Below are 12,820 nucleotides of genomic sequence, written 5' to 3'. Positions count from 1 at the left end.
AAGGTCTCCGTAGTCGTACTCGTCACCGCACCATCTTGAAAAAGAGTCAAGGGAGACTCGGCATCATCAATGCCACAAAGAGGGATGGCGGTGAAGTCGAACTTGGGAGCATCGTCTTGGAGCTCGTCGGGCTTGGACATCATGGTGGTACTGGCCTCATACTTGTCGTAGAGCTTGGTCGCCGCGAAGTTTGCTTGTGGTGGAGAAGCCTTGGCCTTCATGAGTTCTTGTTCCGCCTTGAGAGAACCAATGTAGTAGTCATCGATGGACTTGTAGTTCTCGAGGAAGATTGTCTTGGAGATGTCGTTGTGCAATCCCATCATGAAGTGGAACTTCATCCAAATGGGGTCGTCCACGCCGGCTCGTCGCAAGGCATTCTTCATCTCCTTGAAGTACGTGTCGATGGACCTGGATCCTTGGATGGTGTTCTCCAATTGGCGTTGAAGTTGTTCCGTGTAGGTTGGAGGCACAAACTCTCACTGCAAAGCTCTCTTCGTCTTGGGCCAACTCGTCTCATAGCTCGCCGAAGGTGTGTGAAGCCACCATGCCGATGCGTAGTCGTGGAAGTTTCTTGTGGCGCACTTCACTTGATCTTTGGAAGGGACTTGATGTAGCTTGAGGTAGTCGTCCATCAAACGCTCCCACTCGAGGTACTCCTCGGGTTCTTGAGTTCCATAGAAAGGAATCACGTGGTCGATGTCGAGGTCGTAGTAGCTCGTGGAAGTCACGGACTTGAGCTTGGGGAGCTTCTCTTGAGCGTAGTCTTGGGGTGCTTGTTGGCGAAGATGTCGTATGTCCGTAGGCGAAGATGCCTTGAAGTCGCTTGGCGAAGATGCCAAGGGAGATGGTGAAGTCGTTGAGCGGTTGTTGGTGTTGAGCTCTTGACCTTCATGTTCTTGTTGGTGATGGTGTCGATGCCGATGTGATCTTGCCATACATGGTAGCTCGGAAGCATGTGCTCTTGAGCGTCTTCTCGAAGATGGGGAAGATCGCTTGTAGGACTTGATGAGGGCTTTGATCTCCTCCATTTTAGCTTGCATCTTGGCGTCGGAGTTGTTGTTCGTGGCATCGAACTCGTTGTTGTTGTTGTAGACCGAAGGTGAAATGCCTTGCCTATCCATCACAAGACTCGAGTAGAGGTCAGTAGGAAATGAGATAAACAATACCAAGTTACCTTTTCCCAAAGTTGAGGATGTATCCCGTTTCACTCAATGTGAGATGAAAGAATAGTGGAATTGGTACCGGACTTGTTCACTCACACCTATCAAGTAAAGCTTATGGTAGAGCTTGGTGAGGATAGTGGCACAAAAAATTTGATGCAAAATGTTAGCAAGAGTCAATAATGTTGAAAGAGATTCACAAATTCGCAAGTGAAACAAGTAGACCAATAGCAATATGTGGCACACGGAAACACACACACGGATAGATAAATGGGGTCGTGCAACCAAGGAATGAGCACAAAATGTGGAATCCACGGAAAACGCTCGTGTTGCACAACTCAAGAGAGACGCTAGCACGATTGCTCAATAGGCGGATATGACACTTGTGCACAACCTATAAGATACAAAATGGATAAACTTTCTATCCCAAGTATGCTATGTATGTATGGTTCCCGGTGTTTCTCACAAGATGATCCAAGATGATCATATATGATATATTGTGATGCTATGGCTATTGCTTACAAGCTTCTTTGCTCTCTCTTTTTCTTTGCTTAAAAGCTTTATTCTTTTTTTTTGTATGGCCACTTTGCACAAACCAAGATAGCAATTGTGTATATGCGGGAACGAACTTGTGACACAAGATATGATATGATGATACCAAATGATATGGTATGTATGCAATGGAAGGTGTAGATCAATGATCACTAATGTGCACAAGTAACGTTGCCGGCAATACTCAAATGGCTAGTCTCGATAGGCAAGTAACGCAAAATGGGCTAGGGGTTAACAATGCAATTGCAAGGGAATATACAATGGTGTCGTCGAGGTTACCGTCCTTTGCGATGATGAGTGGTGGTGTTCTTGATGTAGATACCAAGATGATGGGGACTCGTCTCTAAGAAGCCAAAACACCTTAGGAAACGGAAAAACCGTGAACTCAAAATCACAAATGACAAAGGTCAAATGGTAGTAGCGAAAAGCGGTGGTGGTTTGCACTTGGCAATGCGGAAGTGGTGGTGGTGGTTGATGAAGAAGCAATCGTCCCTAAGTAGCCGAAACACCTAAGGAGACTCGAATCACTACTCAAGCAACCACTAATGCTATGGCAAGCAAAATGGGTTAGGGTGCGGAAGTCGGTGGTGGCTATGCGGATGATATGGCGGAGGGCCTAGGCAAACTTGCCAAATTTTCGAAAATTTGATGGAGTCAAATTGTGTTGGTGGTATTTTTGTGGGAATGGGGATGTCAAGAGCTTCAAAACGAGCTAAAGAACGTCAAAATCGGAGTTCGGATGAATTAGTTATGGCCGAAATAAGAATTAGCCGAAGTCAATATCTACAGGTTACGGATGTCCGTAAAGGTCGGATGTCCGGAGCGTCGGACGTCCGGGAAAGTCGGAAATCCGTAAATTTGGTTCAGGTTAGGGGTTCCAGTCGTCCGGGAAAGGTCGGTCGTCCGGTGCTTCGTGCGGGTCCGGACGTCCGTAAAATGCCGGTCGTCCGGTGGGTCGGGGTCAACGCGAAAATTGAGTTCCGGACGCGATTTTGGGCGGAAAATTGAGATTTCGGGGTCAAAATTGAGGAGAGTTTGTGGATGGAAGATGGGGAAACTTTGGGAAATGCTAGATCCACTCGAAACCAAGCAAATTCATGGATCAAAATCAACAAAACATCATCAAACCAACAAATCACAAAAAAAATTGGGGCTATTTTTGGTGGGGATTTTCGGATTTAGGACGAAATCAACAAAATCAAGCTAAAAAAAGAGGGGTAGGGGCTCCAAAAACTTGATCAACCTGGCTCTGATACCATAGATGATACGGGGCTAGCCCGGTGTAGGCCGATCTTTCACGTTTGGAGTGGGATCCCTCGAAGAACACGATGAACACGGGGAAGAACGGGAAGAAATCACAAGGGGAAACACTCAAGAACAAGTCCAATCACACATCCACTAGACAATCAAACATACAAGATCACAAGGTACATGAACAACAAAGGGAAAGATACAAGGTAGCATTCATCTCAAATCCAAGAGGAGATGAGGTCTTGACGATATCCTAGACGGATCTTCCCATGAGGGGGTCTTGATGATATCCCGTGGGATCTTCTCCTAGATGGAGGTCTTGGCCTCCAATGGAGTGGTAGTCTCTCTCTCTCTCTCAAGAGTAGAGGTAGGAGCAAAGCTCACCTAAGAATGAGATATCATATTTGCTAACCTTAGAAAGATGGTGGGGGTGGTCTATTTATAGTCTAAGCCACGAAGGGGTAAGTGGGAGAGGGATACAAGGCCAAAGGCCCGCGACTGCGCACACAGGCGTCGGACGTCCGGTGGGGGTCGGACGTCCGGAAGCTCGGGATGGTCCGGACGTCCGGAATACTTCGGACTTCCGTAAATTTTGCTCTGTCGCCGTAGCACCGGTCGTCCGGTCAGTGTCGGTCGTCCGTGCGCTGGGACATGTCGGACGTCCGGCGTTCGTCGGTCGTCCGGCTGCTGTAGCTTTCGCAGCTCCTTCTTCTTCCGTCTTCGCTTCCATGCCTCCCTCGCGGATGGTGTAGTTGTTCCTTGGCACTTACACTCCTCCTCGTCATCCGAAAAGCTCCATCAATACCTATGTATGCACACGAGTGGAGTGTCAAGTAGTATACCATCCTCGAAGGGGTCAAGTGAGCATGTGTAAAGGAGAAGATTCACCTTTATGTATAAGAAGTAGAGGTCGCACGTGTCACTTGCCAAACGGACTCTTAACATGGTGATGACCGTAGGATGCTCCGCATCAATTAGTTTCACCCTCAAAGATTTGCATGAGTAGGATTGGGAATGTGTGGTTTGGTTGTAGTTTATGAGGTGGGAACCTATTACCTCTGATCACCCCAGGAAGATACGTTATGTTCATAAATTTCTTAGCCATGCTCATAGACGGGGATTGGTATGTGAGATTCATGCAAGTTGTGAGAGATAATAATTTTGGTCAACATAAGGTGGCAACTTTATGGAGAAACCAGTGCTTACCGAAGGGTATCCCGGAGTACCCGTGTGATTACCCTAGGTCTGCCACCCAGGCTCAAAGGGATCAAATGATATTTCATGCCTAGAAACTTCCATGTGCAGCCACAAGTCATTATGGGCTCTGGCATAGTTGAGTAAGTTGTGTGACCTCTTTCCGTGGTAGATAGCAGATGTAGAGGGAAAGTTGGTGTGCCGGTCTACCCAGGGTTTAGAGAGAATGCTTCAGAAAAACTATGTCTCGATCTTTCGATCATGGAGGTGGTCGAGTCTTGTGGGGAAAAGTGCGGAAACCTCTGCAGAGTTTCCAAACTAATCATTGTTAGTCGTGTCCCCGACTATGGACAATTTGAGTATCTGGAAGTGGATTATTTGTTGATCTCATCACTTTTTAAATAATGTATTGGGTTTATTATTTCTACTTGGTAATTTTGGGATTGAGTTGGAGGAACCTTCTCAATAATGGCTTAAACTTGGTAGCAAATAAAATTTATTCCTTTGTTGTAGGGAAAAACTAGCTTTATGCAAAAATTAAACATAGAGCCTCCACCAGCCAAATATGCATATAGATATAGTTTGTTTCATTCATTTGCTCTACGGTGTGACTTTGCCGGCATATTCCATGTGCTGACCTACACAGCTGCAACATCTCATGTTGCAGAGTTTTCCGACGAAGAATAAGGTGCGGTATGTCGTTGTCATGCACTCAGTTATGTCGTGGAGTTGATGGACTCATTTATCTTCGAAGCTTCTGCAATTACTTTATTTTAGGTGGCCTTCAGCCATATTTTTGTAATAAATACTCTTTATGAGCAAATCGATGTAATAAGTGTGTGATTGAACTCTTTTATAATTCCTCGAGTACTGTGTGTGTTAGCATACCGATCCAGGGATGGCACTTAAGCACAGAGACTTCGATCCATTGGGATCGGTTCTCTACATAAAAGCGCATGACAAGCTCTACTTCCCTCAGCGAAGGGCCTATCTGTTATTTACCCTCTACCTTAATACAAGAGTAATGATGATCACCACCTATTCCTTTTACACTTTTTCTTTTTGGCAAGCACTTTATGTTGGGGGAGATCCAGATTTATATATCCACTCAGATGTAGATGTTCATAAGCTATTATTGTTGACATTACCCTTGAGGTAAAAGCTTGGGTGGCGAAACCATGAGCCCATATCTTTCTCTATGTCCGATTGAAACTTTGATCTCATAAGTATCGCGTGAGTGTTAGCAATTGTGAAAGACTAAATGAGAGTTGAGTATGTGAACTTGTTGAAATGCTCTTATATTGACTCTTTCTTATGTTATGATAAATTGCAATTGCTTCAGTGACTGAGATCATAGTTTGTTAGTTTCTAATAAAGTTCTTGTTTCATACTTTACCTTGTGAACAAAATTTTGCTTTAGCATCAGAAATTATATGACAGTATATGTTGTTGTTCTAAAGATGATCATGATGCCTTCATGTACGTATTTTATTTTATCGATACCTCTGTCTCTAAACATGTGGGCATGATTATCGATCTCGGCTTTCGCTTGAGGACAAGCAAGGTCTAAGCTTGGGGGAGTTGATACGTCCATTTTGCATCATGCTTTTATCTTAATATTTATTACATTATGGGATGTTATTACACATTATGGTACAATACTTATGCCTTCCCTCTCTTATTTTACAAGGTTTACACAAAGAGGGAGGCTGCCGGCAGTGGGAATTCTGGACCGGAAAGGAGCAAATCTGAGAGACCTATTCTGCACAACTCCAAAAGTCCTGAAAATTTACAGAGAATTATTTTGGAATATAAAAAATATTGGGCGAAGAAAATACCAGAGGGGGCCCACTAGGAGGCCGCAAGCCTGGGGGCGCGCTAACCCCTTGGGTGCGCCCATGTGGCTTGTGGGCCCCTTGTCAGGCCTCCGGTGCCCATCTTCTTCTATATGGAAGGTTTTTACCTGGAAAAAAATTAGGGGAGAGCTTTCGGGACGAAGCGCCGTCGTCTCGAGGCGGAACTTGGGAAGAACCAATCTAGCACTACTAGGGAAAACCCTAGTAGTAGCGCGGGTTTTAAGCCCACTAGTAGCGCGCGCTGCCGCGCTACTAATAAGGCGCTACAGCTATTACTTAGCAGTAGCGCGTGTGACATGCCTACTGTTAAGACACATAGCGGCAGCGCTTCTTTTGTCCCGCGCTGCTGCTAATCTGGCTAGTTGCAACGTCTTTACTAACAATCGCTACTAGTATACTTTTTTTCTTTTTTAGTGTATTTATCCGCCGTTATACAAATTTTGGTACAATACCAATTATGATGTTTATATCATTATGTCCATAATAGTGTGTCAAATGAAGGTGAATTAGGTTCAAGTGGAAGCAATATATGGTGCATGTCAAAAGTATACTACTAATCCAAACTTGATCTAGTTTGGACTAGTAGTACTTTCGATGTGCATCACATGTTGCCTCCACTTGAATCTAATCCGCCAGCACAAGCTATTTAATCATCATCATAGTCATTACCACCAACAGTATTTATTTAATCACCACTAACACTACCTAATAATAATCATCATAGTCATTACCACCAACACTAGCTATTTTATCATCATAGTAATAGTGTAGCACATCATCATCTTCAAACTCATTTCTAGCTAGCTAATCACTCCTGTTGCTCTCTCTTAGGTAAAATAACATAAAACATGTATAGCTCTCCTCCTTGATCAAGTTGGAGCATGCAGATGAACCTGTCTCCTAGTCGTGGGTAGCGCATCTGTTTGCTGCCCCCTAGTACTTCTCTGCGCTCCCCCATCACATATTTGGTCCAGTCTTGCACTATTAAGAATCCGTCACTAATCTTGAATGCACTAAAGTAATCTGTAGGATATCTTGGCTGTAAGCTAATAATACTCATGGTACCTTTAGTCTCAATCCCATAAGGCACAACATTCATCAAGAGTCCCTGTTGAAGAACATCGTATGGTAACATACTTAGCAATCAAGTTTAGCTTCAAAAATAATGTATGGAAAAGATGCACTGAGGACAAATAGTAAAAATCTTACCATCCTTCCTAAATAGATGTGCCCGTAGTTCATTACGAACACTATTGGTCGCACGTTTTCAGTACTAACATTTGTAAATGCAGGAAGAAAATTTGTCTTGACAGTATCATGATCCGCAAGGCATGAAACATAATGACTGAGCTCCTCGCAGTTGAGTTCAGCCCCGGCACAGTAGTAAGTCCTGTCTACCAAGCGCTGGACATGTTTGCTTGCACCGAAATAAGCTGACAATACAAATTAGTTGTCAACTATTTTTGAATAAACAATATCAAAGACATAAATATGGTTGGGAAACTTACATAATGGTATAACTGGAGGCGTCTGCACATCGACCCGGATATCGGTATTACCTTCAATATCAAAGGTGATAACCATATCAGGCTCAAATGCATAAGTCTTGCATAATGCTCGCCATGTTTTGCATCCAAAATAGGTGTAGTCGTCTGAATTGTATAATTTTGCGTTGAAAATATAACCATGCTCGGTCTTCAAGTAAACTTTTTTTACCTCCATAGTACGACTGAAACCTATCTTATCCAACACAAAAACTCTTGCATGGCAGGGGATACGCTAGTAGAATAGTAAAATAAATAAATTATAAGTTGAAGCAAATGAAGCATATGTCATGCTTAATTACGAAAAAAAACTTGTCGTTGTGACTTACTGTATCCACTTCGAAGTTCTCGTCCAGCTTGATGCTGAAGCGCTTATCATCATCTAGGAAGATTCCGTCACACAGGCCGCGCTCGTCTTCGCAGTATTTGCAAGTACCGAAATCCTTTTCGTCGTCAGACATTTCCTATGTTCATAGTTGAAACATTAATTGAAAATCGATCGAAGACAACTACCAGGATACTCAACACACAAATCCGGGGCACTCGATATTTCCAACATATTCTGGCACAAGTCATGCCAAAATTCATGGAAAAATCCAGCATGACCTTTGCTAAAATAGGACATATCGAGGGCCTGAAATTTGCCGGAACGGAAATGAATCAACACTCCGCAAAACATAGGCCACTCGGAGGTGTAACCTGCAAACATGACCGGCCACTTGGGCAAGCACATATCTTATTTGAGCAACACAAGATATACAACAAGTTCTTACTAACTAGTTCTATTAATTCAACTAGTTCTTACTAAAAATAAAATTACTATAAATAAAAATAAACTAGTACCTAATTAGTACCTAGTTCTTACTAACTAATTAATACCAACGAACTATAAATAAATTTTTTACTCGTTTTATGATTCATCTTAGAAATTTGATTCGTTTCCAACCTTACATGAACCCTAACTAATTTGAGACGCATCCGCATCCGATTCGTTTCCACCCTTACATGAACCCAAACTAATTTGATGCAACTAAAATATGAAGAAACCCTAGGCAGAGGTAGGGGAGAGGGAGGAGCAGGCGTGCTCACCTCGGGTGACTGCGACGAGGGAGGGGCAGGCGGTGTCGAGGTCGGGGTCGGGGGTCGGGCGCGCGGCGGAGGGCGGCGTCCGGGGCGGCGTTGAGGTCGGGGGCGGGGGCGGCGTTGAATCCGGGGTCGGGGGCGGCGTAGAGGGTGTGCGGAGAGCGCGCGGCGACCGACGGACGACGGTGGCGGCGAGAGCAGAGGAGTTGAATTTGGGAAAGTGGCCGTGGGGAAGGACGAACCCGCGGTTAAGTCAGAAGTAGCAGTAGCGCATTAGGGAAAGCGCGCTGCTGCTACATTAGCTACATCGCGTTCTACGATACACGCTACTGCTATTGCTTTCTCTTTTTTTCCCTTTTCATTTATTTTTCTTCACATTTTATTTTTCTCCTTTCACCTTATTCTATTTCTTTCATTTTCAATTACCTTTATACCTGCTTTCCATTTAATTTTAGATCCTTTAGCAGTAGCGAGTTTAGAGCAAACCGCGCTGCTACAAAGAAATTAGCGGTAGTGTTGTTCTCTGTAGATCGCTACTACTATGTGTAGCCTGTGGGATAAGCCGTGCGAATTTTAGTAGTAACGTGTTTGGGTGGAGGCGCTCTACTGCTAGAACTTTATCTGTAGCACGGTCTGAGCAGGCGCGCTACTGTTATTTAGCACCAGCGCTCGTTTTTGCCCCGCACTACTGCTGAAGTTCTGTGTATAAGGTTTTCCCTAGTAGTGTAGGGCTCTAGCGGAGCTGTTCTGTCAGGGAAACCTCCCTCCCGAAGGGGGAAATCGAAGCCATCGTCATCACTAATGATCCTCTCATCGAGAGGGGGTCAATCTCCGTCAACATCTTCACCAGCACCATCTCCTCTCAAACCCTAGTTCATCTCTTGTATCCAATCTTTGTCTCAAATCCTCAGGTTGGTACCTGTGGGTTGCTAGTAGTGTTGCTTACTTCTTGTAGTTGATGCTAGTTGGTTTATTTGGTGGAATATCATATGTTCGGATCCTTAATGATATTTATTACTCCTCTGATTATGAACATGAATATGCTTTGTGAGTATTTATGTTTGTTCATAAGGACATGGGAGAAGTCTTGTTATAAGTAATCATGTGAATTTGGTATTCGTTCGATATTTTGATGAGATGTATGTTGTCTTTCCTCTAGTGGTGTTATGTGAACGTCGACTACATGATACTTCACCATTGTTTGAGCCTAGGAAGTAATAAGTAGATGATGGGTTGCTAGAGTGATAGAAGCTTAAACCCTAGTTTATGTGTTGCTTCGTAAGGGGCTGATTTGGATCCATATGTTTCACGCTATGGTTAGATTTATCTTAATTCTTCTTTCGTAGTTGCGGATTCTTGCGAGAGTGGTTAATCATAAGTGGGAGGCTTGTCCAAGTAAGGACAACACCCAAGCACCGGTCCACCCACATATCAAAGTATCAAAGTAACGATAGTGAATCATATGAGCATGATGAAAACTAACTTGATAATAATTCCCATGTGTCCTTGGGAGCGCTTTGCTTTATATAAGAGTTTGTCTAGTCTTGTCCATTGCTACAAAAAAGGATTGCGCCACCTTGCTGCACTTTAGTTACACTTGTTACTTGTTACCCATTACGAATTACCTTATCATAAAACTATCTATTACAGATAATTTCAGTGCTTGCACAGAATACCTTACTGAAAACTGCTTGTCATTTCCTTCTGCTCCTCGTTGGGTTCAACACTCTTACTTAGCAAAAGGAATACGATTGATCCCCTATACTTGTGGGTCAACAATACCCAATTGTCTCTTTCGGGTATCTTATGAGGGCGCGTTTTTTCATTTGGGTTTGAGCTTATTAGGTTGTAGCCTCTTGACATAAGCGTCGCTTCCCCAAACATTAAGAAACAATAGCTTAGGTTTCTTGGAAAACCATAATTCATACGGTGTCATTTCAACAGATTTAGATGGTGCCCTATTTAAAGTGAATGTAGCTATCTCTAATGCATAACCCCAAAACAAGAGTGGAAAATCGGTAAGAGACAACATACAACACACCATATCTAATAGAGTGTGATTACGACGTTAAAACACACCATAATGTGGTGGTGTTCCAGGTGGCGTGAGTTGTGAAACAATTCTACATTGTCTTAAATGCATACCAAAGTCATAACTCATATATTCACCTCCATGATTAGATCGTAGAAATTTTATCTTCTTATTACGATGATTTTCTAATTCAGTCTGAAACTCCTTGAACCTTTCTATTGTTTCATACTTGTGTGTCATAAAGTAAATATACCCATATCTACTTAAATCATCTGTGAAGGTCCGGAAATAATAATATCCACCGCGTGCTTCAACACTCATTGGACCACATACATGAGTGTGTATTATTTCCAAGATGTCACTTGCCCGCTCCATTATGCTGGAAAATGGGGTTCTGGTCATCTTGCCCATGAGGCACAATTCAAATGTTTCAAATGATTCAAGGTCAAGTGATTCCAAAAGTCCATCAGTATGGAGTTTCTTCATGTGCTTTACACCAATATGACCTAAGCGGCAGTGCCACAAGTATGTGGTACTATCATTATTCACTTTGCATCTTTTGGCATCAATATTACGAACATGTGTATCGGTACTATTGAGATTCAACAAGAATAAACCATTCACATTGGGTGCATGAACATAAAAGATATTACTCATATAAATAGAAAAAGACCATTCTTCTTGGATTTAAATGACTAACCGTCTCGCAATAAACAAAAGATCCAGATATAATGTTTATGCTTAAGGAAAGCACCAAATAACAATTATTTAGGTTTAAAACTAATCACGAAGGTAGATGTAGAGGGAGCGTGCTAACAGCTATGACATCAACCTTGGAGCCATTTCTAACAAGCATCATCACCTCATCCTTGGATAGTCTTTGTTTATTCTGTAGCTCCTGTTTTGAGTTACAAATATTAGCAATTAAACCCGTATCAAATACCTAGGCGCTACTACAAGCACTAGTAAGGTAGAGATCAATAACATATATATCAAATGTACCTTTGTTGATGTTGCCAGGCTTGTTATATGCCAAGTACTTGGGGCAGTTACACTTCTAGTGGCCATTCCCCTTGCACTAGAAATACTCGATGTCAGGTTTAGGTCCATCCTTGGGCTTCTTCACAGGAGTAGCTACTTGCTTGCCATTCTTCTTGAAGTTCCCTTTCTTTCCCTAATTCCTTCTGAAACTAGTGGTCTTTTGACGATCAACACTTGATGCTCTTTCTTGATTTTTACTTCCATGATTTTAAGCACTGCGAAAAGCTTAGGGAGTTTATTCTCCATCCCTTGCATGTTATAGTTCATCACAAAGCCCTTGTAGCTTGGTGGCAGTGACTGGAGAACCCTGTCAATCGCTACTTCATCAGGAATGTTAACTTCCAAATGATTGAGGCGATTGGTGTACCCAGACATTTTGAGTATGTGCTTGCCAACGGAGTTGTTCTCTTCCATCTTACAACTAAAGAAATTGTCTGAGGCATCATACCTCTCCACACGGGCATGAGCCTGAAATACCATTTTTAATACCTCAACCATCTCATATGCCCTGTGGTGCTCAAAATGTTTTTGGAGCCTTTTCTCTAAGAAGCACAACATGGCGCACTGGACTATTGAGTAGTCATCAGCCTGTGTCTGCAAGATTTTCACAACATCTACAGACGACCCAGGAGGGGGTGGCGCACCTCGCAGTGCATCAAGGACATAAGCCTTATATACAACAGTGAGGATAATCCTCAGATTACGGAGCTAGTCAACAAAGTTGCTTCCATCATCTTTCGGTTTTTCTTTCTCTAAGAACGCATTGAAATTGGGCGGTGCTACAGTGCGAGCCATTGATATACAACATATTTGCACAGACATTTAGACTATGTTCATGATAGTTAGTTACTAATGAACTCCCACGTAAATCAACATCCCTCAAGTTGTTTCGTCATACATGATCCAAATGCACTAACCCAAGTCCAATCATCATGTGAGATGGAGTAGTTTTAATGGTGAACATCAACATGTTGATCATACCATCAACATGTTTAAACTTTTGGTTCGATGTGTTCTGAGACCATGTTTGTACATGCTATGCTCGTCAAGTTAACCAAAGTATTTCTGCATGTTTAGAACTGGCTTACACCAGTTGTGTGTGAATTT

The sequence above is a fragment of the Triticum dicoccoides genome, chromosome 4B (genome assembly GCF_002162155.2).
Source record: "Triticum dicoccoides isolate Atlit2015 ecotype Zavitan chromosome 4B, WEW_v2.0, whole genome shotgun sequence".
Taxonomy (NCBI): domain Eukaryota; kingdom Viridiplantae; phylum Streptophyta; class Magnoliopsida; order Poales; family Poaceae; genus Triticum; species Triticum dicoccoides.
The sequence above is the reverse complement of the archived record's forward strand: the minus strand, read 5'-3'. Positions refer to the sequence as shown.